Below are 6,108 nucleotides of genomic sequence, written 5' to 3' on the forward strand. Positions count from 1 at the left end.
TGGTGGCTGGAAGTCGCCACGCCTCACATCGCATCAGCAAAGCTCCTCCACCTGCCCGGAGCTGGTGTCCCCGAAAGGTGGGGGGCACACCACACTCCCACCCTCAAGGCCAAGTGTTATGTGTGTGCATAAGTGACAGCGATGCAAAATGGGGTTTTCAGGGCACGAGGTCTGATGGGCCCACGTGGGTTCACGCAGGTTTAATAGCACGGGATCCACGGATGAGGCTGTGAGTTAAATGTCATTGAAAACACATCCCTGGGACCACCGAGTGCACGTCGGCAGGAGGGGGTCCTTGCAGTCACTCAGACCTGCGCTGAGGCTGCAGAGCCTGTCCTCTGCCCCCCACACCCCTACTGGGGCTCCCGGACAAAGGCCCCCAATGAGGCCTCCGTGGAGCGGGGGCAGCGATTAGTGAGAGAGCGAAAACTCCGCAGGGCGATGCGGCTTCTTCTAAGTCCAACACAATTCTGATATTTTTAAAAAGCCTGCTCGTCTCGATACTCCTGCTAATCTCAACCTTCGCACCACTCCCTGGATCACCCACCCGGTATTTATTTTGGGAACAGTTTAAGACAAGAGAAAAGCTATCAAAATACTCTAAACAAAAGCTGCTGACGGGATTCCCTGTGCGTGGGAGGCTGAGTGGGGTGATTTCTGGGTTTCTTGCCAACACGATTCGAGGATTCTATTAATGCCTTCCTCCCGATCACAGCCATCGCGGCGACAGGCAGCGGGGGCAGTCAGGACTCGCTTGCAGGAGGGACTGTTGGGACCGTGGGCCGGAGGCGTGCACGGGAGGGAGCCACGCGGGTCAGAGGGCCCTCAGCCTGGAGCTGACACACTGATGGCCAAGTTACTGCGTTCGAAGTTCCCAGAAGGCAGCGAGCCAACAGCGGCAACCGCAGGCAGTTAAGGGACCACAGTCACAGCAGATGCAAAGCAGGGAAAGAGTGGAGGGAAGTACTGGGAAGGCAAACAAATCAAGAGCAAATGAAGCGACTTATGATAAGTAAGCAAACATCAGTTTCCCCTTTGGAACGAAGGGAAGATTTATCATAAATTAAGCTGCAAGTTTCAGTGCAAGAGGCTGCAGGAGCTCCTGGGGCCTCTGCTCGGGAAGGAGGCGCCTGCCCGGGGTCTGTCTTCCCGCAGTGCCTTGCCCGTACCCCGCACTGCAAAGTCTTTGCTTTTGCTCCGAACGTCTCACGTCCTATTTCTTTCCTCCCTTCCCTGCTCTCCTTCCCCTCGCCCTTCCCCATTACTGCTCTCTCATTCTCTCCACCGACACACAGGTCGCTCCCATATAGTCCGCACGACCTTCCTTCATTTCCAAAGTAACCCGCGACTCCGAATGAAAGCGTACGACTGGATTTGTACTTCAGGAACATAGCTACCCATTGACTGTCGTTTTGAAGAGAGAGCGCTCTCCTGACAGGCCCCTGAGAGCCAGGAGAGCCGTGAAGGCTGGGGCGGGGAGGCAGGCATGGGGCCAGCACCATAACTTCATGCTGGTTGAGTCCGACAGAAACCAGAGGCTCTGCTCTTCCAACCACCGCTGACCTGCTGCCTTCTCCGGAGACCCCTGGCCCACTCCTCAGTTCCATCCCCAGCTTCCTCTCCCTCTGATAACAAACCCTCTGCTGATGTCCAACTCAGTTTCAAAACCCCCTTGGGTCTAGACTGTGTTTCGCTGGCTCTCCCATCCTTCTCTCACTCCCTTACCTCTGGGACTTATTTGCTGACAGCTGCAGCCCGGGTCCCAAACTCCCTTGGGTTCTAGGTCCAAGTTCTCAAGGCTGACGAAGTATCTCTATTTGGATGCCTCAAATTGACTATGACTCCCCCACCCCCTTCAAAATGGGGTTCCTTCCCAAATCACCCCAGTTATCCCAACAGAACCATTACTTTTCCATCTCCCATATGGGGACCCTCTGGAGTCGTCTTTGCCCATCACATCTTCCCCGACCTCTCCAGGCTCTGCTTTCTCTTTGAAATGCACCTCACAGTCCCCTTCCCTCTTCATTCTCAGTGTCCACACTCCCTCGGCCTTGCCCAGGTTACCAACAGCCTCCTGCCTGGTTCCCCTGCCTCGAACCTCTCCCCCTTCCCAATCTCATCTGCCGACTTTGGCCCCACTTGGTCTCTAAAACTGCTTTCATCACAGCCATTCCTTTCTCCAGAAGCAATTTGCTTATCACGTGGAATCCAAGTTCTAATTGCTTCCCAGGCCCCAGAGCAGCCATTCCCACCGTGTTATCCCAGCCTGTTTCTCTCAGTTCAATTCATAACTTCCTCTTCTCTCAGGCCAGGACCCTGACTTCTCACTCCACACTTTCGTGTGGGTTGCTTTCTCTATCTGAAATGCCTTTCCCCCTTTTCTATTCAAATTCAAACATCCTCAGAGTTGAGTTCTACCCCCTCACCCCTTACCCCCCGACCCCCGTTAAAGTCCCTCCACGGGCCCTCCTCCGGGCTTCTGCTCAGTGACCCGCCCCAGACTGCGCTCTGCCACCTTGTCCGCCACTCCACAAAGGGGGTCTTCTGTCAGACAATGCCTGCTTTTGCATCGCAGACCATGACCATGCTCGGGTTGACCCGAATGCTCCTTCAGACCTTGTCTATTTGAGTTCTGGCTTTGCTGGTCCAAGTCCCCAGGCCTTAGCTATGCTGAGCTTTCAGAGCTCACCTCCAGCTTCCTCATCTCTACATTCAGACGAGGAACTGAGCATCCCGCCTTCAATCAAATGACCTCTGGCCGCAGTCCCCTGCTCCCTAGATCCTCGCTCTTGGTTACGTCATCTTGTTTCTGCCTGAAATTCAGTTTCTTCCCCCCAGGAACTTATTTGGTGCATTCCAGAACTCTCTTCCTTTCCTTCACTCACCTTCCGTTAAACTTGTAGGAGTCTGATCTCCCCAATTAAGCCGTAAGCTTCTTGATGATACACTGTGGCATCTTCTTTTCGAGGATGTTATTATATAATAATAATCACTGAACAGTGTTATTATATAAATCGAAGCTCAGCAAAACACTGCTGGTTGGCTGAGTTTGTCTCACACCATGCAACTGGCCACTCTTCTTCCAGATGTTTTTTAAGAGTTCTGGATTAGTGACCCAAGAGACTTGGGTTCCACACCTGACTTTGCCACTTACTTTCTTTGTGTTTCTGGTTGAGTCACTTAAGTGTTATGTGCCCAAGGTTACTCAACCGTTAGATTGGTAATTCCTACCCAATCACCTAATATATTGTTGTTGGTTTTTTTCTACAGAGAGCTAGAAACATCGATGAGAAAGAATCATCGATCAGCTGCCTCTTGCACACCCCCTACCGGGGATGTGTCTGCAACCAAGGTACATGCCCTTGACCGGAATCGAACCTGGGACCTTTCAGTCCGAAGACCGACGCTCTATCCACTGAGCCAAACCGGTTTCAGCAAATCACCTAATATATTGGGATCAACTGAGTGTCAATCTATGTGAAAGACTCAATCATCAGTTTAATTCACTCACTCGGTCATTTGGTGTATGCTCTACAAATGACCAGGCTATTATGTGATGATGAACCAAGAGTTTCTAATTCCACTGAGTTACTATCATGAGTTAATTCCCACAAGAAAGGGAATAGCAAAACAAACTTTTCTTTATAGAAACTACCTTTTGAGAGAGACAAATCAATTGGTTGCGTCCGGCTCGCGCCTCAGTGGATGGAACCTGGAACCCAGATAGGTGCCCTTGATTGGGAATCGAACCAGCATTCCTTCTGCTGCGGCCAAACTCTAACCACTGAGCCCACCGGCCAGGGCGAGACCATCAGCCTTCCGATGCGTAGAGCAACGTTAGGAGGTGCTTACAAAGTGGAATACGATCTTGCTTTGCCCACTCCTAATTCTGAGCGTCCGTGATTCTAGCTGCCTCCTGCAGAACCTTCAGGCAGAACCCAGCAGGTGGGTAAGAGGTTGCTCTCTGTGTAGTGGAAGGCCGGTCTCAGTCGTGGCACTGCCAGCCTTCCTCAAGGAGGGCTCTTCCTCTGAACCACAGAACAGTAGCTAACTCCACAGCAGCACCCCAGGCGTCCGGGAGAGAAACGGATGGGTTATACACATGGAGTCTTAGGGCAGGATGGCTAATTCTCGCTGGGAACCTGGCTGGAGAAGGCTAGATGCTGACGGGTGGACATGTTTCTCACTAACACATCAGTATGTGGCTGACCAAAACAACTGGGTGCTACCTTAATGAACTCAGTCGCTTCTCTACGCCCTTGTCCACATTTCCTCTGCTGCCCCACTTCTTTCCGAGGAGTATCCTTTCCCCAAACGTTTTCCCTGCCGTGCATCACCGTCAGGCCCTTCACACCAAACTCTCCCCCGTCAGCACGCTCAGTTATGCGTCTCATGCGGCTGAAGATTTAACACAACTGAACAGCAGTCGATTCTTTCTGTACTCGGTCAAGTCAGAAGCAATCTTCAGCAAGTGCTTCCTTTTGCCTAATTTCTCCAGGCCCTGAGACCCGGCTCTGACCCCGGCTGCAGCTGTGGCTTTTGTAAATCTACCGTGAGCTTCTTCCCCAGGTCCCAGTGTCCGGAGGCAGGCATCGGGTTAAAATGATCAGCCTGTCCAATGCCAGTTTATAGCTTCACAAGAGGACCCCCACCTTCTCCTCATTCCCTGCCCTTGGCCTACACCATAAATGCTCCCGTGAAGTGTGTCGCCAGCCTGTGAGCTGGGGGATGGCTAGAGCTGTATTCTGCATCCCTTATGCCTTTCCTTCCTGCCTTGCCTTTTTCTTCCTTTATTTAATTCTTCCTGAACCCTCTTCACACTCCATCATCATACAGGTATATAGCTCATCTTTACTTAGTTTAGTCTCCTCTAAAATATAGACCTGTTTACAGCTTCTCATCACTGCATATTAAAGCCAACACATATACTTCAACTTCCTTATTTGTAATTTGAATATGGAGATCTCAAGTTCAAAACTCACCGTTGGATGGGTTATTTTGACAAGGAAACCTTTTATTAAGTACAAACAGTTCGCTGGCTGGCCATGCAAACGTTACCGGAAGAGCTCCCCATAGAAGCTCCGATCTGGGCGGAGCCTAACCAGTCATGGGTGCTATTGTCTCCTGGGAAACCCGCAAGGGGAGGGAGTGGGGACAAGGCAGCACTGGGGAAAACACAAAAGCCTTTGGGGTTTCAAATGGGACACAGTAGATGTATCAGACAAGTAAAAACAACACATGCTTTGACGTAGAGCCCCAGAGTAAACTCAAATAGAATTTGCATGACCTCAGCTGAATTTGCCTTTCACATCTAACCCCAGGACATTGGCTTTCCCTACACATTATAATTCAGATTTTAGTGAAGCCCTCTCTTTAAAAATAAAATGAGTGATAAATAGGATTGAAATCACTGTTTGCTCTAAGGCCCATCAGGCACCGGGACAAACACTGATCCGAGGTCAACGCACACAGCTCCATAATTTGGGCTGCTGTGGCCACGCGGCCTGCAGGGCTTCGCTCTGTTCATGAGTTGGACCTTGCACCTGTAATCACATGTTCCCAACCAGGTGTTTCCAAATCCTACTTCAGTGGTTGAATCCATCTGTGATTCACGGTTCTTTCAGCAATTGCTGAGAATGGACTGAGGGCCGCCTTCTGCACAGGGATGGCCAGTCTAGATACATAACAAGGAAAGACTTATTCCAAGAAACAGAAGACAGCCGAGTTTCCCTGACAGATCCGGTGACAGAGGAACGGCCAGGCCCCAGATCTCGGCAGGAGATAGAAAGCGCTTTGAGCACCATGAGGAGCTGCGTACAATGCTGGAAAACACATACACACACACACACACACACACACACACACACACACACACGACCCCTTCTCCGGTCTGTGCTTTCACACCCAGAGGACCACGGCTTCCCACAGACACTCTTTATTCTGGACATCAGCGGTGGTGTGCTGGTGCGCTGACGCTGGCTGGGGACTTCTGTGGTATAAATACTGCCCTCATGGCCAGTTTTAAACCACCAACTGTTTAACTACGAGCTTGAAAAATTCTTGATTACTTAACAATCGGCTCCTGAGAGCTGGTACGAGCCAGCTCCA

General features: G+C 51.1%; 1 protein-coding gene across 5 annotated transcripts in view; it reads right to left on the bottom strand.

The window, feature by feature from the left end:
• Positions 1–6,108, bottom strand: part of HIPK2 (homeodomain interacting protein kinase 2) — a 167,991-nt gene that overhangs the window by 65,388 nt on the left and 96,495 nt on the right. The window lies entirely within an intron of this gene.

Source organism: Pipistrellus kuhlii, unplaced genomic scaffold, assembly GCF_014108245.1.
Source record: "Pipistrellus kuhlii isolate mPipKuh1 unplaced genomic scaffold, mPipKuh1.p scaffold_m20_p_10, whole genome shotgun sequence".
NCBI lineage: Eukaryota > Metazoa > Chordata > Mammalia > Chiroptera > Vespertilionidae > Pipistrellus > Pipistrellus kuhlii.